The 26,637-nt window shown below is 35.0% G+C and overlaps 1 protein-coding gene and 2 long non-coding RNA genes across 4 annotated transcripts in view; 2 read left to right on the top strand and 1 right to left on the bottom strand.

Moving 5' to 3' along the window:
- The window catches only part of Cals (calsyntenin 1), a 197,997-nt gene that overhangs the window by 90,748 nt on the left and 80,612 nt on the right, over positions 1 to 26,637 (top strand). The gene's annotated exons all lie outside the window — the stretch shown is intronic.
- On the top strand, positions 8,512 to 10,894 carry LOC149499490 (uncharacterized). 2 transcript variants are annotated; one of them, XR_016325617.1, is made up of 2 exons: positions 8,512 to 10,261; positions 10,618 to 10,894. It is a non-coding gene; the product is annotated as an uncharacterized LOC149499490 (long non-coding RNA). The 2 variants fall into 2 exon arrangements; XR_016325616.1 differs by lacking the exon at positions 8,512 to 10,261 and adding an exon at positions 10,288 to 10,541.
- Positions 10,892 to 11,939, bottom strand: LOC149499489 (uncharacterized). Its single transcript, XR_016325615.1, has 3 exons — positions 11,730 to 11,939; positions 11,399 to 11,646; positions 10,892 to 11,294 (listed from the first exon to the last, which is right to left on the bottom strand). It is a non-coding gene; the product is annotated as an uncharacterized LOC149499489 (long non-coding RNA).

Below are 26,637 nucleotides of genomic sequence, written 5' to 3'. Positions count from 1 at the left end.
ATATAAGTTCCCAGATTTCAGTATAGTTACAATGTTGTTACATTTGCTCGTTTGGAGCCTCTGGGTCTGCGGAGGGACTTCGGTTCCCTCTGTATTTTGTACCGCATGTTCCATTGTGAGTGCTCTGAGGATTTGTTCGAGATGATACCAACGTCTCGTTTTTACCATCGCACCGCCCGCCACCGGAGTAGAGTTCATCCATACTACCTGGAGCCACTGCGGTCATCCACAGTGAGTTTCCAGAGATATTTTTTGCCACGTACCATCCGGCTATGGAATGAGCTCCCCTCCACGGTGTTTCCCGAGCGCTATGACATGTCCTTCTTCAAACGAGGCTTGTGGAGAGTATTAAGCGGTAGGCAGCGGCTTGGCTCTGCCCTTGGCATTGCTGAAGTCCATGGGCGACGGTAACCACTCACCATCAGGTGGGCCGTATGCTCGTCTGCCTACAAAGGCAATAAAAAAAAAATAAAAAAAAATTGAATTTGCTTTGAAATATAGCCGGCACAAACCAAAAATATAACTTCGTCCATTCACACTAAATGACCGGTTGTGGTATTCGCATTTTGATATTTAGGTTTTAGGGAAACCAGTTACGACCAGACGTTAAACCCGTGGATGGTGGTAATCCTTAATATCGTCTGCTGATCAATAGCAATAATAAAACCAATACTAAACAAGCCGGCTCACTACTTCGTCGGTTCTTTTGAAGCACGTGGGTCTTTTTGTAATTAATATTAAACTCACCAATCCACTGAGTTTCTCGTCGGATCTTCTCAGTGGGTCGCGATTCCGATCCGGTGGTAGATTCTGCGAAGCACTGCTCTTGCTAAGGGCAAGCGTTAGCAAATTCTCTTTGGTTGAGCACGTGAGTTCACCTACCCGTCCCCGAAAAGCTTGGATAGTCCCATAGGCTACCAGCGAATAGGTATGGAAACAAAAAGTTAAACTCATTTCAATTAATACGACAATTAAGATAGACTAATTATCACAATTGACTTTTTCCTTAATTTCTTGAGCTGATTGTCGCTTCGCTTTGATTGAAACTGTCATATCACCTATGTCACGCATTGTAATCGTTTCGACTGTCTATAATTTTCTAGAAAATTCTTCATAGAACATTGGAGAATATTCTAGACTCGTCTTATACCTATATCGAGAACTCTCTCCGGACCTTTAGAACAATCTCGATGCAACTGGAACATTCGAGAATTTTGTAGTTGTTATCCGTTTTGGCTATGTGATGACAGATTGCGTTATTAGTACCGGTATAACAGTAATTTGGGCACACCGAAATTTATTCATGTTTAAATGAAGCTTAGCCTTAAAATATACTATATTTTGCGTAATAGCGTCAAACCGAAATGAAGACAATTAAAACAGATATAATTATCACTTGTATCAATTTACGTATTGTTTTAATAAAACTGAATATAAAATTCAAATCTATAGTATATATTATGTAGATGTAAATTCCTCTTGAAGTATGTAAAACAGAAATTATTCAAACACAAAGTCCCAATAATATTTGTCGCTCTGACGAAGGAAGGTCTTTTAATAAAATTTGTTCCGGAAACAAATTATCATTGCTTGTTCAAAATATTACGGATCCTACTTATTAAATAATTTTCGTAGTAATTTTTTTTCATTTTGTTACCTTATATCAGGCAGGAGATATTGTTATTGAAATTTCATTTAATATTAATGAAAGCGATTGTAATATAACATAACACAATGTTGCATTTGTAAAATATTCGTCTTCATTTTTATTTATTTTTATTTATTTTATTTATTTAATATATTTTGTACACACAGCTGTTATATGAAACACGACAATAAGGATACAGAGTAGTACAAGGGCACTACTTATTTCATGTCGAAATCTCTTCCAGTAGGCCCGCAGAAGGAAAGAAGAATTAGGAACACATTCACAAACCTAGTGCATACAGTAAACATTACATATAATAATATATACATGTCGCATCCGGGTCAATAGTTCGGAATATCAGCGATACACAAACGTCAAAGTGACAGAATGGCCGTGTCGTGGTTGACGACTTTTAGTAATATTAAGACGGTGGTTTTGATTATTATTTTAAATGATGAAATGTTGTTTTGATAAATATCACAAAATGAAGGGTAGACTCCGTAACGCCACAGTTATAAAATGGCGGTACGTGGACAGAGTCGTGGCATTCCGTGTCAGACAGTCATTCCGTCCGTCTCAGTCAGTGAGTCTCTGGCGGTCAGTCAGTCAGTTAGTCGGTCTGTCGGTTTTATTGACTTTTTATAAACTGAGTTCAACCAAATACGAGTGATGACGGAAACTACCGCTTAGCCATCCCTGGCGCCGCCGCCTCCGACATACATATTACAAGATACAAAACAATATTTATATATACAAATACACACACACACACACGAACACACCCATATATATTTATACACATGCATATATATACATACTCACTTTATATTATAATAATATATTTTATATACAAAATATATAAATAATTTATATACAAAAAAAAATATTATTTAATATGGTAAGGATAAATAGTGTTTTTAATTTAATATTAGTGACTTAGGCATCTGTCAAATATCTTTTTTTATTGCTTAGCTAGGTGGACGAGCTCACGGCCCGTTCCAAATCACAATTTAAATATTCATGAAGCATTCTCGTCGAAGGCAAATCCATTAGTCATTTATAATTCGTTAATATCCCCACAATTGTGCACAGTTGATACATGTACTTATTTTTACCTTTAGATTGGGCTTATCTGACGACACAAAAGTGCCCACATCCAGATACGGGCTTCGTTAACTGCACACCCGTTTAAGAATACAATGTGGTTGTTATAACAAAACTATTTTCAACGTATTGTAGACTAGCGACCCGCTCCGGCTCCGCTCGGGTCTTTAACAAAAATTTGAACGATATTTGACGTTGTTTTATTTTTTCAAATAAAAGAACACTTATTGCGGCATAACTATAATAGTTAGACATATGCTGTCGCGACACTTTTTGTAACTAACAATGTGTTCTACAAAGTTATAGTATATTATTTTATTCTATCATCAATCTTTTTCGCAGCGCACGCGATGATGTAATGAATATTTTAGGTAATTGTTTTTACATCTAGGGTTACATTATTGGAGTTTTAGTAAGGATCTCTATTTTTTTTAGAAAGAATTTAATCTCTGTCACTCGGGAATATATCTTTTTTTTATGATTGAATATTTACTGGTGGCCCGGAGGCCTTTCCAGTTTCACCAGGACAGATGGGCGAGCAAAGGCTCAGCCAGGAGGGGTGGGATTTGCTAACAGCTACCCGAGCGCCTCCGAAGGAGACCTAACAGCTCAAGAGCAGCTGCTTCGCGAATGAATCTACTACCGGATCGGAATCGCGACCCGCTGAGAAGATCCGGCGAGAAACTCAGCGAGCTGATTCATGGGTTAGGTTGCACGGCGAACTCTTTGTCGAGTTCGACGAGTACGGTTACCGGGGTCCCTAAGCCTGCTCCTAGTGTTAGAGCTGAAGGCGTCTAATGCAAAGGTTATTGGATCTGATGGATCCGTAAGGACGTGGGTAGTGTAGCTTCCAAACAATGAAATATTTTTTCAAATCGGTTCAGTAGTTTTGGAGCCTATTCAATACCAACAAACAAACAAATCTTTCCTCTTTATAATATCTTATCTTATACCTTTAAACGAGCAATTCTTGTATATATATAATCTGAATCTCGGAAACGGCTCCAACGATTTTCATAAAATTTAGTAAACTGGGGATTTCGGGGGCGATAAATCGATCTAGCTACGATTTATTTTCAGAAAATGTTGTTTTATTCGTGTTTTCAATAATCAACTCTTCCCGACATCTATTGGCGAATAATAATACTATTTTCTTAATTGAGGGCAACTAAACCGCTTTAAAGACACAACAAGATGGCGTTATCAATAAAAAAACCGAGCAAAGCTCGATCACCATCTGGTTAGTATATAAGTGTAAAGTAATCAGAACCAAAAATCCAATTTGTAGTGAACTAACAGGGCACGGAACAGTATTTATAATAATATGTTAACACGCGACCAAATCATTAGGACACGTTTTATTTATTCTAAATCATTTCACTTTATTTGTTGTATAGCTTGGTAATAAGTAACTTTGTACCATTCAAATGTTGGTTGGTAGCATTGTTTGAATTCAAATACTTAAATATGTATAACAAAAATTAAGTTTTTTTTTCTAAGGTCGTTCGAAGTTAATGCCAATATACAAGATCCATGCGTCTTTAAACGAAACATATAATAAATTATATTTAATACATACCAATTTCGTAAAAATCTATACATGAATATGGCAATTTGAACGCAATTATGGTAAAATGCTCTTAATTAAGGACTTTTCTTTGGATATCTATATATTAATACGTGAAGCAAAAACTTTGTATCCCTTTTTACGAAAATTGCGCGGACTGAGGAGTATGAAATTTTCCACACTTATAGAGAATATAGAGAAGTGCAGAATGCTAATATTTTTTTTAAATAATGCATAAAAGATACATTAAATCAATAAAGAAAACATTACACACACTACATACCATGTATTTGACGCACACACGCATGCATACCATTTATTGTCAAACTTTTGTTCTTTACGTCTGTGGTCAAATTAAGAATAGATTAAATATTGTTAGTCTTTATTAATATTTTTTTATAGTGTACCCTTGGCAAAATTTGTGATTATAGAAGTATAAAATACAGTCATAATAGTGTACAAACTTACAATTCCAATTAATTATAGTCGAATTTCGACTACGACGGGACCTCTAGTTTCAATAATTTTATATATCGCATAAGAAATTTCTGTACAAACGCATTTACATTTAAAGTAAGTATGAAAATTTTAATGAAAACATTTCAAATTTGACATAACCTTACTTTTTAATGTCATTAGTCTACGGTGTCTGTCTACTTCAAGCATTTTCTACCAAATGTCTGCGATTGTTAAGGAAAATTGAACCTTAGATACAACAGCGCCAAACTAATAACTGATGCTTTTGCTAAAGCATTGGCGGAGGCTATGCGGGAATATTCGACGCTCTACTTTTAAGGCTAGAGAAACAAATACCTGTAAATATTGAACGTACTGTATTGAACGATGCGATCGATTCCGATTCTTCTAACGAGTTATTCGTGTAAGCCGACAATACAATTGCGACTTTGTCTCGTGTCACATGGTACATGGCGGCATTCACATATTGCACATACGGTGCTATAAAGTCACTTGTGTAATTTTCGGCTGTCTGGTGTAGTGGTAAGTGACATGGTCACTACACAAGGGGGTTGCGGGTTCGAATCCCGCCAAGGGAAGATATTTGTATGATAAATATAAAATGTCTTTTCCAGGGTTATGGATGTATATTAAATATGTGTATGTGTATAATAAAAATATTACATTTATTTCCGTTATCTGGTACCTGTAACACAAGTTCTTTACGAACTTACCACGGGACCAGTTAACGTGGCGTGATTGTTAGAATATTTATTTATTATTTATTTATTTATTTCGTTAACAATGAACTGAGTATGGGAAAATACATTTCTTAATAGTTATTAGTGAGACGAGAGAGATGTTTGCTTTTACTGATGAAGTTTAAAGTTGTAGTTTAAATATTATTTTATTTCTATAGTCTAGCAGAACTATATAAGAATTATATAATAAGATGTTGAATTTTCCAATAATTTGCATGGGTGACAATATCGCACCGTATGTGCGATATAGTACCGGTCCACCATTCAAGGGCGAAACCTGCAATGGACGTCATGTTGATTGAAAATTAGAGGCACTCTGAGAAATAAATTTACCCACTACGAATTTCAAACTTTGAAGATATATAAGGTAGTCGACTACTTGGAAACTAATTGAAAATGAACTTCCCGGAGACGGGTTCGCTTCCTGGCTTCGAGAGCAAAGTTCTTGAACAGAACCTCTCAGGTCCTATGCCTATGAAAACGATCGCGCCTCGTTTACATCACCGAGTTCGCTTGCAAGACTAGTGGTTACAGTAGAGCTTACTTTATCAGTATCTAGCGACCCGCCTTCGCTTCGCTTCGGAAACTTTAATTTATTATTGATTTCTCCACTATTTAAGGGATGTTATTATACATATAAACCTTCCTCTTCAATCACTCTATCTATTAAAAAAACCGCATCAAAATCCGTTGCGTAGTTTTAAAGATTTAAGCATACATAGGGACAGAGAAAGCGACTTTATTTTATACTATGTAGTGATACAACACGAAATAATAACAATAGTGCAATGGGTGGTATTACTTAAGAAAAATTATACATTATAATGTTATGTATGTATAATGTTATGTATTAATAATTATACATAATAATTATAATGTATACAATAATTATAATGTATACATTATAATTATTATTATACAGGTAACCATTGTGCTACAATAAGATTGAAGTCAGAGAGAAGTAGGTAGATTGTGGATCAGTGTGCTAAGTGCGAGTTTCTTAACGTTCTCGATAGCGTAAAAGTTAACTCGAATTTGTATGCAGTTGGAACAGCGCCCATAGCGGCAAACGCGAATGTTCCACAAACTTTTTTTTTCTAAAACGATTTAATTGTAGATGCGTGAAAGTCGATATTTGTAAGAGGGGAGTGAGCGAAGAAATGCTATATGATAGAGGAGTATGGAAGGAGAAAAAAATCTTACGCTTACCCCAGGTGCCTGGGAGAAGCGCTGGAGAATGATGATCTATTTATGTAGAAAGGTATTTTGTTAATATTTGTACCCCTGACTACGTGTACAAAAAAATAATGTGGATCGGCTTAATATAGCTAAGATGTGTTAAAACCATAACAAATAAAATATTAGCGTTCTTAATATTATTACGGATCGGACGGTAGCAAGCAGACATCAAAATTTCCGTCATTACGTGTTACTAAACTCGTTGAAGTTGATATCAAAATTAAGAGTAAATATGGCGTCCCATTTAACGGACTTACGAAGTTGCTTTCATCTGAAGCATCACCATCCTACTATTGGAATAAAGTGTAAAGTTTGAACAACTTTAAATGTTAAGGAATTAATTACCCTAACATCAACAGTCTTCGTTTCGTTACGTTATAATGTAAATCTATTGTTTCTTATAATTTTGTTTTCAAAAGTCGATGCTTGCTTTGTATAAACAAACTATTTCAGGTTACGTTTTCATCTATTGAAATAAATATAACTTAAAACCATTTTAATGTTGTAAGGATTATTTTAATTTTAAAATGCTACCAAAAAATTCGACGGCTATTTAAAAAGTAGATAAAATACTTAGTACAAAAATAACAATTATTATTGTATTATTAAAAGAAATAAATATGAATACTGTTGAATATGTAAGTAAGAAAACGAACCCAGGACCGGGAAGACGCTAGGAAGAAGAAAAAGAAGAGTGTTTAAAAACACCAAATTTTCAATTAGAATTTAAAGCAATTTGATCGTATTCCAAAACTTACCGGTAGATGGCGCTGTTATATAACTATGTTAATAAGCGACACTGATATAATTTAAAGGATGTAACTTTTAAACAAACAAACAAAATTTAGAGTAGGAATAAAAAAAAATCCTGAACACATAAAAAGTAAGCATATAAAGTAACGAAATATTTAGTTACAACTATATTTAATTTCAGGAATATGTAGGTACCTAATTAAAAATTTGTTTGTGTTAAAAAATATTTTCCAAAAAAGTCTAGTACATTTAGTACATGTGTGTCATTTGTAATGTAATTCAAAAATTCAATATGATTTCAAATTGTGCGTTAGCTCAGTTTACCAACCCGTCGGTTTGGCCCGATCGAAAGTGCCCCAGTTCTAATCTCTACGCATGGTCATTCGCACAAACGCTTGACGCAATCCTTGGTCAAACGTTTGCAACAACATGCAAGAACAAATCGGGAAGAAAGTTTACTCGGTCACCAATCCCAATGGTGTCGGGTTGTGTACACTTCCTATATTTTCTTAATTTTATAACCGGTTATTTTTGTTTTTCTTTCCTTGACAACTTAATATGTAGGCAGCGGCTTGGCTTTGTCCCTGGCATTGGTGAAGTCCTTGTCGACGCTAACCACTCACCATCAGGTGGGCCGTGCGCTCGTCTGCCTACAAGAGCAGTAAAATAATAATAATTAAGAAGTATGTATGTATAATTTTCGAGTAAAATTTTCAATTAGTGTCTTCCTCATAAACGATGAGCTATTTTTGTCTCATTTATCTGTGACGACAGAATCTTTTCTTAATTTTAAATTTTGACTTAATTTTTTTTTTTATTAACATAACAGGACGGAAACTAACAGCTGTCGAGTGGAAATTCCGAGATTTTCCTTGACCTCTTTACATAAAACCTTCCCATAATGGCATACATATTTTGACGTTTGTCAAAATTCAAAATATACTTTTTTTATTATACGTTATTAATGTTTCTTATGATTTAAATGTAACGAAATTGAGACTTCTATTTTTTTCTCAGTTACGTTAAATTAAAATTACTTATTAGCCTTATTTAGCTAGATTGTAATCGTATTATTGTGGCGCACCTAGGTTTTGGTAAATTACATAAATAAAATAAATAAAAAATCTATATTCTTTGATAACGCGGCTAATTGCGATTTTGATATACAAACTAAGCTTAAATACCATCTTCTTTTTTTTGTTCAATTTTAACCCTTATGTCATTGACGTTTTCCTGCGATTAACGCGAAATATTAAATTTAATACTTATATTTTTTTTAATCTACCAATCGTATGTTTTGGCTAAGGTAGAAGACGCGCGAGACTTATTGATGGGAACGCGTATTTAATTTTTTTATATTTCTTCTGGCTTAAATTTTTAAAAACAAATTAACAGAACTCGAATTCCGCGGAAAAATCAATAACATTGTAAGAAGTCAGTTGCCATACAAAAAAAAAAGAAGAAAGATGCGCGAAATAACATAATAGGTATTAAAGCTTGAATATCAGTTAATTTTATCATGACAGTATACCAAAAGTCTATAATTACGTTGATATCGTGTACAATGAATTATTTATGCCTCTGAAACGTACCGCGTGTATACGACACCGCATCCACTGTGCGAAACACATCAAAATTTCAAAACATGTCACGGGAATTTCTAAATGAACATTCAGTATAGGGATGCGTATTGCGCACCTGGTATTTATCAACTTCAAAATAATCCTTATAACGTAGTCTTGACTAATACTAGTATTTACTAGTATTGACTTACGGCCGTTTTCAATAACCTATCTATCCCTAGTTTCGGTTACTAAAGATAGACAAATCTATATTTTTGTCCTTACTTACGTTCCAATAACCTATCGACGGGCAGCAGTTCCTATCGGATTTATCTATCCATCGTCGGGAGGACGGATAACCTGCTAAAGATAGAACGCTCATACAAATCGTGCTTACTTCCGTTTCAATATGAGTTTTAAGTAACTCTCCGGTAGGCGGCGCTATCTCTAGTATGGCCATTCGCTTATCTGTCAAAATCGGCCGGTTACATGTTTATCTTCCGAAAGTAAATCGCTATAATTTAATAATTGTTTCTCTTCATATTGGCATATTGTAGCAGTGATGATAGTGATATGGAATTATTTCAAATGATAATGGATTGTGATGCAGATAGTGATAGTGAGGCCGATATCATATTATGGTTAGGAAAATAAAGATCGTCTGAATTACATGGCGAAGATCAATAATTACGAATTTGACTATAGATTTCTGAGCAAAGGTGTTGTGAATGAATTGGTTAATTTAATGAGACCATATTTGAGTGTAACGTCAAAAAGGTAAGATAAATTTTAACCATAAAAGTACTCGTTATTACAACTTATATTTGTTTATAGCAATAGCAAAATTATACCTAATTTTTGTTGTGTTACAAAATCACACTCAACAGGAATTCTATAATACTGCTGGATTCCCATGGTGCCCTAAATGACATTCATATACTAATACAATAACCTGGTAGGCTATTTACCTTCATTCTTATTACACACTGATACCTCTACATTTTATATTTGTGTTACAGATTCAAATATAGGAGAGGAATTTAGAAATAGAAAAAGAGTATTTTGAATGTGTAATTTGTGTGCAATGCATCATTGATGTTTCAAAATGTTGTTGCTTGATGGCCTGGGTCTACTCATAATACAACTATAATTAACCATTCCGATTGAAAAGGTATTTCTTAATTATATTACCTTATTTATATTATTATTATATTTTTATTTATTTATATTATATATTTAGGTGTTTATATGAATTTAATATGACACTATTATAATAAATTATCTACATATCAAGAGAACATTGATAACAAGGTGGACTTGGAAATTGCTATTTGCTTGCCGATAGAGGCTATCCCCACAACCCTATCTTTTAACGTGATTAATTAACCCACATACTCAATCGGAACGATTTAAAATGAATCACATATTAAAACAAGAAATACTATAGAGAGGTAATCTTTTTTTTTAGTTAAGAGCTTGTTATACTGTATTGTAAAATAATTTAAGCGAATAATGTATAATTTTCAGATGCATTGGTGTTTGTAAAAGAAGACTCCCTGTATATCATTGAAAAGTAGATTAAAACTAGAAAATATGCAAGCTGTTATTATAGCTGCCATGCTGCATAATATCGTCAGAAGTATGAATTTAGAAGAATTAGAATCAGAAATTTCAGTCGCAGATACATTACAGGAAAAAATATAATTGTTCATAACAATTTTTCAAAACTTACATCTGAAATACAACTATGTACTTATAAATAATTGCTTCCAAAGATAATTTATAAAATAAACTCCAAAGATAATTTGACTAATTTTTATTTTCCAAAATGATAATTACGTGGTAGTTAGTACATGCAAGATATTTAATTTAGAATTTGTACATATACTTAAAAAACTATCTAACATAAAATTATTATTGCCTACTTAATTTATGAAATTTAATATTCTTTTTAAGTAATTTTTAATTTTTTAAATTATCTAAATCTAACTTAACTTTTGCTACCCTTTTCTTTATTTTCCAAGTCAAGTCTCTTTTTTGCTATTAGATATTCTGCTAATGCATTGTCCCTATGCTAGCCTTGCATTTCTTTTCTTCCATCTTGTTTCCGCTTGGCTGTAAAAGTGTTAAAAATATTATATGTGACCTACAACAATGTGCATGCTTTATCCAAAATTTCATCTGCAATCCTTACCACCTCCAGCCTGTAACAAAGAGCATAATTATTTCAAATACTACGGCAACCTGAAGAAAAAATCATGTTTATCAATGTGTTATTAGAGACAAACAATCAACTAATTATACTAACCTTACTAAGGTTGTTTCTTATGTTGCCGTAGCGTTCTTTAAGTTTTCCCATTTTAGTCGAAGCTGCGATGGAGTTCGTGGGAAACGACGAATCGACGAATTAAAATCATTTACAAGGGTTTGCCAAGCCTGCTCCTTCAATTTATTGTTTGTGGCATTTGTTGCCTTATTATTGAAATGTTTTTTCGCCGCCACAAGTTCTGCTAGAATCATCGTCTCATCTTTTGTCATGGGTGCTGCCTTTCTTGACTGAAAAAGATATATTTTCTAAACTTGAACTCAAAGTTTTCAAAGTAAAATTATTATTATCAATGTAGTTCATAGATACTTACAGAATTCATTTTATTTCACTGTAGCTCTTTAATTATAAACACACTTAGAATTATAAACGAAAGTTTTAAAGCGTTTTGGAGGTAAGTCATCATCTAATATAGTAGGTAAACAATAGAAAAACAAACAAAAGAAACTGATCACTGCTTATTGGCAAACGGACTGTCAAAACGTTTCGTTTCATAATTTCGACTAGGATAAAAATAGCAATACGTCCAATTTCAAAAAATCTACATATGTTTTTATTACTTTTTGTTATAAACAAATGTGTTTATGATAGTCTACAATATGCTGGTTAAATTATAGTTATAATTTAGAATAAAATAAAATAAGTCTTGATCCTGATGTTGTTTCGTATTTGTAGTAGAACGAAACGTATCAAGAGGCTCGGATAAATCGGAGGGAAGAAGCTATCTACTGTTGGTTAAAGAGAGATAGCACTTATCCGTGATTGTGAAACGCAAACTAAGGATAGATACGCTCTTGCTGATATTCGGAGATAGCTATCTATCCGAAAACTCAGATACGTTATTGAAAACGGCCGTTAGAGTATTTAAAATTTAACTAGAGGATAGAAAGTTTTGTGAAAGTGAAAGTTTTGTGCTAGTCCTATAAAGCTGTTGCTATTCCCTACACAACGAAACTTGGGCTTTTTGATGTAGGTCCAGAATAGCACCACCCCATATTTTCCATGGGTTTCGAAAAAGCCACGAATGGATTCTTTAGGGATTGTGCAGCCGTTATTAAAGACAGTTGGGAGTTCGATAGCATCTCTCAAGGTCAGTGGTGGCACTCAAATTATGATGGGCCCTGTAACCACACCAAGTAGGCTTTGAAACCATATTTTAACAAAACAAGAACTGACTTCAACAAAATAATGTAAATAAATGTAGTCAAAGTAAATTAAAATTAATAAGAGGATAACTCAAAAACTACTGGTCAGATGTGGATAAAATTTTAATGGAACAACATGAAAAGCACCGGCTTAGAAATAAAAATAATCATCATCGAGAATGAAATCGGTTCATCTCGAATAAAAATCCTGACGCAAGGCACATCACAAAAAAAATTATCCTTCTTTTTCTGGAGTCGATCAAAAACATACTGCGAAGATTTCAACACAAAAATACAATTTCACAAGTCTCGAGCATACATACATACGTACGTAAATCATATTATTTAGTTGGGATATCTAATATGACTAGTATCTATGGTATACAAAGAAGGATAATAAAGAATTACGGAATGTTATCGTGGGCTATATATCCTGCGGCTTCAATGCTTGCGTATGAAAGGATTAATCCTGTCATAACTAGAGCTCCAAACCTATTACTAAACCTGTTATTTCGTTGATAGATTAGTTATATTCGTGTACACCTCCTCCTGATCAGAAATCCACATAATTACTTCAATGCGCCATGTAGGACACCGGTGACCTACATGACAGTCAATGGATTACGTTTCAAATATTCCGCCAGCTTGTTCGGTAACCGCGCGACCAATTAAGCGTGATACTCGCGCCACGACTTGGCGTGACGTGTGCTACATTTTAATCTAAAAAAAAAGACTTGAAATCATAAGCAGTCGGCGTTAAGTATCTCTTATGCCTTAGCATTCAATTAAGCTGTAGTGTCACACAAGAGATTTATTACAGAACCTACAACACGCGTAAAAATGCTGCTAAGGCCGACCCCGGTCACCATCCTCGTCGAACCCGTCGCTGGCGACGAAGGGCTCGACGAGAGAATTAACCCATAAACACAGTCCACTGAGTTTGTCGCCGGATCTTCTCAGTGGGTCGCGTTTCCGATCCGGTGGTAGATTCTGCGAACCACTACTCTTGCTAGGGTTCGTGTTAGCAACGTCGTCAGGTTTGAGCCCCGTGAGCTCACCTACATGTTAGGGCGAAGCTGAAATAGTCTCTCAAGGCTTTCAGCATAGGTAGGAAAAAAAATCATAAGCAGTCGGCGTTAAGTATCTCTTATGCCTTAACATTCAATAAAGCTGTAGTGTCGTACAAGAGATTTATTACAGAATCTACAAGACGCGTACAAAGGAAGGGATGCTAAGGCCGAGTATAGACACGTTAGGTATTTAATAATTGTACTGCAAACCCAAAAGCGACGATGCGAATTATTCACGCCGGCTGTTTCACCTTGAAATAATTAATCATTTTAATAACGCGGTTGAAACTTTGCGCGTTCATATTGCACGCGAAATTATTTTGTTGACACACGTGATGTATTCTGAAATGCGTGTCGAGAGAAAGCGCCCAAGTTTTTGATCAATTGTTCGAAGTTTACACTGTGCGGTAGGTACTTTTGTCTTGTGGTATTTCCCTTATGTGCATGAGCGCATACTATAATTTTTTGGACATGTCTCCCGGCTAGGAAATGACTCCATAGACCGCCATGTCGTTCAGGGCAAAGTAGAAGGCACCAGACCGCGTGGAAAGTTGCCCAGGCGATGGACCGACCAAGCCAAGTCGACAGTTGGCATTAGCATTTATGTCACTTTTATAACATATTAACCTCTTTTAAGATTTATGACATAAATCATATAGAGGTTACATACTTAATTACTACACGTACATTGATGAACTTAATGCTTAAGGAATTCTCTAGCAGTCAACCAAGAGTGATACAGCAAAGAATGTAGTAACTGCATTTTTTGATAGACTAAAAGAAAAATAGACACTGTACAATATACTAAGTTTATTAAACGAACCCATTGGGTTTCTCGCCGGATCTTCTCAGTGGAGCGTGGAGAGAGAAATGTTTTTAACAGAAAAAGAGAGAGATAGAGTAGGCAGCGGCTTGGCTCTGCCCCTGGCATTGCTGAAGTCCATGGGCAACGGTAACCACTCACCATCAGGTGGGCCGTATGCCCGTCTGCCTACAAAGGCAATAAAAAAAAAGAAAAAGATAATATTGCTCACCAAAACACAAATAACAATATTTTATTCGGTTTTCGCCTGTCGTACATGTAATTAGATCTACTAGTGGTCCCGCAGTAGTCGAAATTCGACTATAATTAATTGGAATTGTAAGTTTGTACACTATTATGATTGTATTATAAACTTCTATAATCACAAATTTCGCCAAGACTACACTATAAAAAATATTAACGAAGACAAACAATAATGAATCTGTTCTCAATTTGACAACAAACGTCAAGAACAAAAGTTTGACAATAAATTATAGTATGCATGCGTGTGTGCGTCAAATACATGGTATGTAGTGTGTGTAATGTTTTCTTTATTGATTTAATGTATCATTTTATGCATTATGTTAAAAAAATATTACCATTGTGCACTTCTTCTCTACATTCTCTATAAGTGTGGAAAATTTCATACTCCTCCGTCCGCGCAATTTTCGTAAAAAGGGATACAAAGTTTTTGCTTCACGTATTAATATATAGATTTTTAATCGTTTGACACTAAGAAAACTGTAAAATATACAAAACGTTTTAAGTATTTAATGTGAATAATAAACACGAAATTGAACCCTAAGATTATTACAATATTTTACTATATATAATATACGTCGTGTCATCATCGAGTATCCGTAGATTCCTTTCGAAAATTCGCATTCAACAATTCCTAAAGGAATTCCTCACTCGTGATATTCGAGAAGGAATGAAAGAACTCTCTAGTACGTAGTGGGTCATTAGGCGCGTGTCGGTCGGTATGCGTCATATGAGTCGTCTATTATCAAAGGTGGCAATCTGTGCTTTTGGACAAAAAAAATTTATTGATATGTCAATACAGATTAATTTGAATATAATCGTCTCCTTGAAAGAATACGGTTCAAAACCTGCATTAAATAAAGGTTAATACTTAACCTGTTATTTATCTAAGATGTCGTTCAGAAGAGTTTTGTGACTGCCAATGGAATACAAAGTCAATAATTCGTTTTTCTGATTTACCAATAATTGTCCAAAAGTCACATTGCCGGCTTTGATAATAGTCGACTCATATGTAACACGAATGTAAAATACTTTTTTTCAATAATGTGAACTTAAAATACAGAAACCTTTAGCTTGAACGGGCACCGCTGGTTATTCGAATCAATACTGCATTACACGTTATCGGTTTTGCTGTTGTAAATACGAATTTAGAATGTATTGAAAACTGAAGCGACAAAACAGAATTCAAATATGTGCTTGCAAATTTGAAAGTGATTCGTTCAGGACTCTTCTTAATTTCTAGATACTAAAAACAAATTTTTTGGTATTGCTTTAAAAAAAAAATAATTTTAAACGGATAATCGTGATTACAACTCGTCTATTACTAAGTGGTTATGAAGGTACTGAAGTGAAGGTTATGAAGGTGAACTGGTGGTAGGACGTCTTGTGAGTCCGCACGGTTGGTACCTACCACCACCCTGCCTATTTCTGCCGTGAAGCAGTAATGCGTTTCGGCGTGAAGGGCGGGGCAACAATTGTACTGTAAAAACAGACCTTAGAACTCATGTCTCAAGGTAGGTGGCGGCATTTACGTTGTCCATGGGTTCCGGTAAACACTTAACATCACGCCATCGTCACGCGTTAGATCGCCCATTAATACAAATATTTCCGGGCTTACGACTTCTTTGTAAGATTATTAGTCTATATACTTGATGTACAGACAGAACTAGTTCCTTTAAAGTACGAATTATGTTTGGCTTCTGTATACTTTTATAAAAGTGATCACCAATGAAAGCACTCACAACAGATACATACACAAAGGGAAAATTATGTTTGAAAGATCACGACACTACAGAAGGACGGAAACAGGCGTAAGTCATGAGAGTCTAGCGTTTTCAATATTAAAATAAATTTTATCTAGATGCAGTGTCTTGCTTGGCTGTTCTCCCGGTATTTCTAATGTCCATAAACGACGGTCACCGCTGATGGTGCCTATGATCATCCGCGTACAATGGCATTAAAACAATTTGCAAAGTCAGTGTGACTTTTCTTTAAAAAAAAAAAAACAGTTGAAGTTCCTTGTGCTTTCTGCTGTATGTCGAACGAGGTTTTTATTATTTTCTATTTATTGGTGAACTTAAGTGTTGTAAAATGTTAAATTTGGAAATAGCTGGGTTTCGTTTTTAACGTGTAAAACAAAAGATACAATGTAATAATACATAAAATAAAACTGTTTTAGTTTCAGTTCATTAAGTGATATGCGCGCATTTCGATCATTGGACGGACACTAGTATGAAAATGTCTAACTTTTGGGTATCACACTAAAATATGAGGCTTATTTTCTCCTGCCTAATCGCTGGTAGCCCAAGAGGCTATTCCATCTATACTCTGACATCTAAGTTAGCTCACGGGCCCAACCTGAGAGAATTTGCTAACACTAATCCTAGCAAGAGCCGTGCTTTGCTACCACCGGATTTGCGACCCTCTAAGAAGATCCGGCAAGAAACTCTGTGGACTGTATCTATGAGTCTATGAAACCTTAGTTTATACATATGTTTAATATATATATATATATAATACCTTAATTTAATTCGCAGTTGTGCTCAATTGAGCTCTTTAAAATGTTGAAGACAAGAAATACCAAAAGTGGAATCTCCAATTTATTCACACGCATTCACCTTACTCGCTGTCGCTTACGTACGGAACCGTCGCCCGGATTCGGATCTTCTTTTGTATATAAAATAAAGGCGTGGGTCAGTGGGACCGTTGTGTTATTGGTAGATGAATAACTTATATTGGATAGCTTGTTCAATAATACATGGCGCCCTCACACAATACATGTGCCGTGTGTCATCTGATCAAGTCAAGACGACGAAGTGTATTCGGATATGAGATAAAAGAGGTTCATAAAAAGAGAACGATAGTAAAATGTGATCTAAAAAAATGGTTTAATAAAAAAAATAGGTTGCTACTGCTATGAGGTCCTAAACCATAATTCACAAAAGAAAAATAATTACGTTTGTCCCTAAAGCCTTGTTCGGACTAGGCGAGTATTTTAGTCGAGTACCGAGTAATTTAGTGGCTAAACAAAATGTGTGCAATTCACACGTGGTAGAAGTGAAACCTTCCAAAATTAAAATACAATTATCCTAAACGTCTTAAGTATATGTAAAATTTTGTCATTAGTAAATAATTGTAAGGTAGCGCCCTCTGTGAATTGATATTTTAATTTCACGTATAATCCTAAATTAAAATTCACTACAAGAGCTTTCATACACACGTTAGTATTAAAAAATCTCACAGATGGCGCTGTATTAAATAGTATGTATATTTCTGTCTCATTCTTTGCTGGCTTCATCCTACACATTTTTGTATTTGTGTCTCTTACCTGTCGTTTTTTCCGTTGAATCCGGTTTGAAATCACAACGATTCTAAAGAAGTTTTCACTTCAAAAAAATTTAGTCGAGAAGGTTAGTAAATAATTTAGTCAAGTCAATCCATTTTGTTCTATTTTTCGGGCGAGTATCGAGTAGTTTAGCCACTACTAAATTACTCGGTACTCGACTAAAATACTCGCCTAGTCCGAACAAGGCTTAAATGCCCCGTACTCACAACTCAAGTAATTTAATACTAGATGTGAAATCGTATCTGTATCCCTAAAATATTACCGCTATAAATTTCTTTCTCCCGATCTACGTCGTAAATACAAAATGAAAGATAAACAATATAATTAATAAACCACTCCGAGTCACGGCTAACGATTGTAAATTTCCATTCGTATCAGTGCAAATGATCCGAATCAGTTTTACAGCCGGACGGATAGGCGTCCGATTGATTTGTTGTTTTCGCGCTTTGATTCCGATCCGGCCCGTAAAATAATTAGAAAGGATCCTTGTTTATGGGGGTCGCGGTTTCATGTTTATTTCCGACGTAATACCGTTCCATTAGTAATTGCTTATTTACTTGAGTAGAATAATTAATTACCTAACCAATATAGGAAGGGAAAGGCAATGTTTACGAACAGGATTAAAGTTGAAAAAATATATGTAGACGTATATATTGTAGAATTATTCATAGTATTATTCATACTAGTATTCTTTTAATAGCTGAAACGAATTAATTTAAATTGGCCAATAAATTGTTTTTAATGCCTAGCGATTTAAAGCGTGGAGTATCTGTTATCTGAATCTACTGATATGGTTGTCTTTGATTTTTTTTAATTATGAAAAACTTAATACTGATTTATTTCTAATACTGAAAATTTTTTCCCTAATTAAATAAACGGTAAGCTTTTTCGAAAAACTCAATATCTTAGCCTCAACATTCAATCACGATCAATTTTGAACCGAAATTCTTCACTCATTCTTGAATGTGATTGAAAATGTCCAAATCATTCATATTTTTTTTTAAAATCTTATTAGTCGGGCGCATATCGAATTTGATTTCCTTATAATTGAACACCGGCTGCGCGAATTTATTTTATTTTATGACAAGAATCCGTTATATCCAATATCTTTCCGTTTTTAAATATAAATTATGTATTATTAGTCACGATGACGAATACAAAGAAATACATTTTTCAAGTCGTATTTCGTCTTTTATGACTTGAGAAAAATTAACAAGACGTGCTATCGATTCCAGTTTCCCAGATCTAAAAACGAAGTCTACAAAAATTTGTAAACTTTTTGAAACGTAAAAAATAGCATACCACCAAGATCGTCAGTAATAAACCGTAAGATTGCTTTTAATTACATCTAAAATTCGCGTAAACTAAAGAAATAGCTTTGAACATATACCTTTTTTTAACTTTTTTTATAGCTTAGATGAGTGGACGAATTCACGGCCCACCTGGTGTTGAGTGGTTACCGGAGCCCATAGACATCTTTTTTTTTTTTTTAAATAAATAAATATTTACTAACAATCACGCCACGTTAACTGGTCCCGTGATAAGTTCGTAAAGAACTTGTGTTACAGGTACCAGATAACGGAAATAAATGTAAGATTTTTATTATACACATACATATATTTAATATACATCCATAACCCTGGAAAAGACATTTATATTTATCATACAAATATCCTCCCTTGGCGGGATTCGAACCCGCCACCCCCTTGTGTAGTGACCATGTCACTTACCACTACACCAGACGGCCGTTTGAATCTACAACGTAAATGCCGCCACCCACCTTGAGACATGAGTTCTAAGGTGTCACTTGTAACATTACAACGGCTGGCCCGCCATTCAAACCGAAACCCATTACGTACTGCTTCTTTCGCATTTACAGTAGATATTATAGTAGGATTTCCATCCAATAGGCCGTCGATATAATAATAGTCCTAGTAGCTAGTCAAATATGCTCACCGTCCCTCACGCTCGTCTGAAAAACTGCACTTTACTAAAATGATCTCATAAAACTTCATTTGAAGAAGGATATGACAAAGCCCTTAGTAAAGTCTAGGGGGAGAGTCCAGAGCTTGTAGTAGATTGTGGATAGAACCATGGATACACCATTGTCAATGCCAGCAAGATAGAAATGTTATGAAGTTCTTCAACGAATACTTCTGTACAAGTATACAAGTAAAACAATGGTATCTACTAACTTCATTCCTACCAACAGTAAATATTAAAACTAAAATCATACAAATGATAATTCCTAATTATTCTAACGTAATTATTGCATATTATATCTCAACAGCGGAATTTATGCCTAAGCTATATGGAAATAAGATAAGTATTTGCACCGAGAGGTCGTCCTTTGGGAGCTTTCATCAGTTGATATATACCGGTCTTGGGAGCCAAGTAATTAGAAGGACCTCGTTGCCTGCGTACTAACTAATAAGCTATACACACAGCGATTTTACAAGCGTTATCATTTCTAACAAAATTGTTTCATAGTCAAACGAATAGCGTGTTTTTAATTTAATTATTTTTATATGAACATCCAGTTTTATTGTCCGACACTATACCGATGTCGTTTTATTTACCAATTATTTTTTAAAGTCACTAACATTCAAATACTGTGAAATAGCCACTTAAAAGTAAATTTAAATTGGGTCCGAATAGTATTGAAATCAAATGCCTGAAAATATTAAGTATCTGTTTTGATGATTTTTTAATCGCTTCGTAGGCAGGTGAACCCACTTTGGATGACTTTTTTTAATTCCGTTGGAAAAAGCGTAACATAAGCGCTTGGAGAACCTGTCGAAGTGGCCCAACTCTAAGGTTGGATCGTTCTGGTCAAAAATCGTTCTATCGATGTACACAGTAGTTTCAGGTAGTAGGGTTTTTTCTTTTTTTTCTTTTTTTTTGTTATTGCCCTTGTAGGCAGACGAGCATACGGCCCACCTGATGGTGAGTGTTACCGTCGCCCATGGACTTCAGCAATGCCAGGGGCAAAGCCAAGCAGCTGCCTACCGAGGGAAGCCGCTGCCTTAGGGATACTAAGTTGGGGCGGTGCGAGAAAGTGACGGAATCATCTCCAACAATAAGTTAGAGCACGTGCCCTCGAATATACAGAATATAGACTAGCAAAAAGTGTGTTGCGTAAAGACCCCATTATCATTCGTCCATCGTCCAATTTACAACGAAACTTCGTATAAAACCGCGTACAGTCCAATTTACGATATGAAGCCAATACACATACCTTTGGGACCAGCAGGGCCGGCGCATACCCTTGTCAGGGACCCTGACGTGACGAGAAAACGTTTATAAAGCCCGCTTCAACAAGCCCCCACCCGTCAAATGTTGTGAAGTTTAAGGGCCTTTTGGCAAAGGTGTAATAGTGTTCGCCAGAGTTTTTATAACAGAATTGGCGACGTAATACAGAAAAAATAGAGTGGTGTCTCATGGATACCAGGTCGAAACGGAGTTCCTTTTGATATTTATTTATTATTTTATGTTCGTATTATGTAATTATTAAAAATAAAAAATAAACACTATAAAACAATTTTATTAAAGTAATCATAAAATGTATGAATAATAAACATGAATAAAGTTGGTATTGCAATTAAATTTCTGGAAAACATGTATCACTATTATATTATTTATTGTGAAAATGTTTATAAAATCATTTTACATAATATTGTCAAGCTGAAAAAAGTTTCAGTTTCCTCTGTAATCGGTCGTAAAAATCAATGATCAAAAAGAGATGTCGATTTTTAGTATCGTTTGTCGATGTTACACTTTTTTCGGTCTAGTCTTTCAGAACGCAAAGGATACGTGCGACAAACAACTGCGCCCCAAATTGTTGGATTGTTTTCGTTCGAGTGTCGTGGAAAATTTGTGTTATTGCTGTTGGCAGCGTTGGGTTTTTGACGAATAATAGAAATACAATGAGCAGAAGAATATACAGGGCCATTTTAAAAAGAGCCTCTGTTGCCTCATTAAGCTAAGGTGATTCGTTACTCGTTACTCGTACAGCTAAGGTTATGTATTAGTGTTTTTATTTATTATTGTTACTATTATTGTTATTGTGTACAGTATCAATAAGTAAATTGATTAGATCGTACTTTTCTACCCACCTATGTAAAGCTCACCTTCTTTAAGAACGGTTAGCTGGTAGATAACTCAATTGTTGAGTTAAGCTCGCCATTTTTATAGCTTTTCGTAATTATTATATTGTTTCAACTGTGTGTGTACAATAAAGGATAAAGTAAACTCGTGTTCTTCAATACGACAAGTATTTGATAAGGAAGATTAATACAACAGATAAATACCTAGTCAGGTCATAAATTCTGTCACATGTTTAATGTAAAATAATTGAAACAAGTTTATTCATTATGTAACCATTCATATACCAAAATGAACTTAACAAAACATAGATTCTTATGACACTAAATTTCATTCAAAATGACCTCCGTGATTTTGAATACAGGCCTTCAATCTGCGCGGCCAGTCGTCTATCGCAGCACGAACGAGGTCCATGTCAATATCGGCGGCTGCCTTAATCAAGGATGTCTTGAGTGACTCCAAATTGGGATGAGGCTTTGAGCACGCCTTTTCCTCCAAGTGTTGCCATATCTTGTAATCTAACGGATTCAAATCTGGACTGGAGGAGGGCCAGTCTTCGTGCCGGATGAAGTCGATTTCACGCGCCGCCAGCCAGTCTTGTGTGCTCTTCGCTCTATGAGCTGGCGCCGAATCTTGTTGGAATACCCAGTGCCTGTTATTGAACATGGTATGAGAAACAGGTTCCACAAGGTTCGTCAGGACTGTATTTTGATACACAACTGCATTCGTTTTTACACCTTTCTCACAAAAATGTACCTCTGTTAAGCCCCAATAAAAAACTCCCAACCATACCATGAGCCAGGATGGAAAATGACCTCGTTGGACACGCGGAATACGGTTGCTCGCTTCTTCACTACTGTGTGCGTACACCTTATCATTTTGTTTGTTGTAGCTCTCTTCTACGGTAAAAATTTTTGCATCCGAAAAAATAATTTCCCGATATTTTTTTCCCGCGTACCGCTTCAACAAAGCGCGGCATCTCTTTAGTCTCAGGTCCATTAGAAGAGCATTCAAACGATGTCCTGTTTTTCTTCGATATGCTCGAAGCCCTAAGTCTTCATTTAACACCCTTTTCACCGTGGTTCTGCTTAACCCCATCTGAAGGGCCAACAGTTTCTGCTTACGTTTGGGATTTCTTTGAATTCGCGCCTTCACAGCTTTTATCACTGCTGGAGTCCTAACAGACCGAGGGCGACCACTTCTTGACCTGTCATCTACACTAGATTCTTCATTGTATCGTTTGATGGTACGATAAACGAATCTTTTGGTTATATTCAAAATTTTCAGTATGTTAAAAATTTGAATTGGCGCGTAACCGCAACGATGCAACGCAATAACTGCAACACGGTCTTCTTTAAGCGTCCACTCCATATTTAAAAATGAGTAAAATTCTAAAAGTATACATTTTTATTTTCATGAACAATTCGAAATTCGAATTCAATAAACTTTTTTGTGGCCAGCATTCTAAAAGAAAAGTTTTTACTGTGTGACAATACTTATGACCTGACTAGGTAAATATATCCTCCATAAACAGGTTAGGATACAAAGCTAGAGAGGGTTTTTTTTTTTTTTTTATTGCTTAGATGGTTGGACGAGCTCACAGCCCACCTGGCGTTAAGTGGTTACTGGAGCCCATACACATCTACAACGTAAATGTACCACCCACCTTGAGATATAAGTTCTAAGGTCTCAAGTATAGTTACAACGACTGCCCCACCCTTCAAGTCGAAGCGCATTACTGCTTCACGGCAGAAATAGGCAAGATGGTGGTGCCTACCCGTGCGGACTCACAAGAGGTCCTACCACCAGTAGCAGTGTAGGAAGAAAAACAAAATCAGTGTTGAAATCTTTCTGCGTCTCTCCACACCACTCTGATAAATAATTAAAATGCCAAGAAAAGCTATTTTCGTGCTTGTAAACGAAAAAATAAATCAATTTAATCATAATAATTAAGTTTAATAAAACACAAAATCGGTCACTCGACGTTTTCACGTCGAATATAAATTAAATTTTATTAAATTTATAACGGACGACCGAACAAATTGACGGATCCGGAACGCGTCAGTCGACTGATACCATAAAACCGGCTATAGGGTTGTAACAATTATTTTAATCCAATTTTTATTTTTAAAGCAATTTAGTATTGAATACTAAAAAGTTATTGTGGCCTTTTCAATTTTACCTATTCGATTTATGAGGCCACAGTTCTGCTGCTATAGAACTTGTTTAATAATTTTTTGGGATTGAAAATTCAATTCTTATTTAACAAATAAAAACATTGCGATCTTGATGTCATCTCCGTCCTCGAGTAGTCAAACATGATTATACTTAATCATGATAGAATTGGTCAGCCGATGAAACGAAAAAGAATCAGATTGAACACACTCTTATTATCTTTTAATCTAGATTAGAAATAGCTATTGGATATATTTCGTCTAGTTTTAGTCTTATTTTCAATCTTTAAAAGTAGACGTTTATTTAAAAGTTGCAAAATTAATTATTGTTCACACTTTTATTTTTCTCTTTTGTGATGACGAAAATATTAAATATGTACTAATAATAGTTATCGCGTATTCACTTGAGATATCGCCATTAAAAACTGATTACACTTCACTAGAGTATTTATCGTTGTAACATCCCATACCTATATTTTTTTATGTAATATAATAATTAAAATGTGGCATCCTTAGCTAATCTCAGTGAGGTAGGAAAATTCATGTCCCCCGACGAAGAAGCTTACGGTGAATGTTCTAGAAAATCTTTGTGAATTGAAAGTAGTTAAATCACTTGGGATATGTTAATTGTGAACTAGTGGGCACCGCTTGTGATGTGGGGACAAACCTAAGGTAAATAAAATAAGTGAATTATACCATATTTTGAGAGAGATTAAATAACAAAAGCAAGAAAAAGAAAAAAGAAAAGTTAACGTATATGTATGTATGTACATATAGAAAATTCATAGAAAAATTAATTCGGAGAGTCGAATCTATACGAGTATTATTGCCAGAGTTTACAACTTACTTCAAGACTACATCCGGACACATGTCAAACATATCCCCTAAAGTTTCAAAACTTATCTTGAACGCCTTCGCAATTCATAGGCTATCCAAAACCTAAACCAACTTCCTACTGGGTTCGCAAAATTGATAAAAAATTATATCAAGGAGTGAAAGACTTATTCGGTTAAGGCAAGATTTCACTTAATAAGAAATTTTGAAAGAAAACGAAATATATCCCAAGGCAGAATTCAGGTCTCAGTAAGGATTTTCAAATATTGTTAATTACGTGTCACCTAAGCGGTCAAGCGTCTTGAATTTTGTAAGTTAGTTCTGCACCTTGGTTACAGAAATATTACAAACTATAAATAAATTATAAAATTATAATTAAAATACATAACGAGTCATAAAAGGCTATTTAGTATAAGTGATCTTTCGCTTCATCATCATCAGCCCGTATCTCTCCACTGCTGGATATAGGCATATTCCATAGTTTTTTTTTTTTTAACTTGTATCCCGTTTTCCCCCTGACGTTGTCAGAGCTCTTATATATCTTAATGTAAATTCTTTTAATAAATTTGATTTATTGTCTACTTAGTTTTTGATTTAAATTTTTCTTTCCAAAGTAATTTCTGTTTAGTTACACTATTTTTTAAACAATATGTACCCCATGCTTGCCAGGTGCAGCATAAGGTGGAAGCATGGGTCAGGCTTCTTTATTCCTTTTTATTATTCGTTTGGCTATTTTAGTTGCGTACTCTAATAGGATGCCCCTTTCCTTTTTACTACGCACATATCCCATAGTTCGCCACAATGAACGATCCTCCGCCTTCCGCATCCAATCTTTCCCAGCATATCGCCGCAAGTCATCGGTTCAACGGGCAAGGGGACGCCCAACGCTGCGCTTACCGGTACGTGGTCTCGTGGATCTTTCGCTTAATACGCGACATTTATCTTTGTAATTAAAAGCCCGTTTTATTTGGTATTAGTATCAACAATTCAATGTTTTTTAATCCAACTTCAATTATGTTTTCACTATATGGCTAAATAAATAGCTGAAGATTTTTTTTCATGATATTTTTTCCAAATTTTAAATTTTAAATGGCTTTCCTGTAAAGTTTGAAAAATGTCGCTTAAACCAAATAATCTTTCAGCCATCAATATGAAATTTGATATGATGAGCGTAATGATTCTTAAATCATTTAGGAGTCAGACTCGTCGTCGTGGTGCTAACGATAAAATATCAGGTATTCATTGAAAAATCGTGCAAAGAATCTTTATTTTTTTTTTTATTGCTTTACTGAGTGGACTAGCTCACAGCCCACCTGATGTTAAGTGGTTACTGGAGCCCATAGACATATACAACGTAAATGCGCCACCCACCTTGAGATATAAGTTCTAAGGTCTCAAGTATAGTTACAACGGCTGCCCCACCCTTCAAACCGAAACGCATTACTGCTTCACGGCGGAAATAGGCAGGGTAAAAATAAGTAAATA

Source organism: Bombyx mandarina, chromosome A1 (assembly GCF_030267445.1).
Source record: "Bombyx mandarina strain Sakado chromosome A1, ASM3026744v2".
NCBI lineage: Eukaryota > Metazoa > Arthropoda > Insecta > Lepidoptera > Bombycidae > Bombyx > Bombyx mandarina.
Note: the sequence above shows the minus strand (reverse complement) of the source record. Positions and strands in the feature narration are given on the sequence as shown.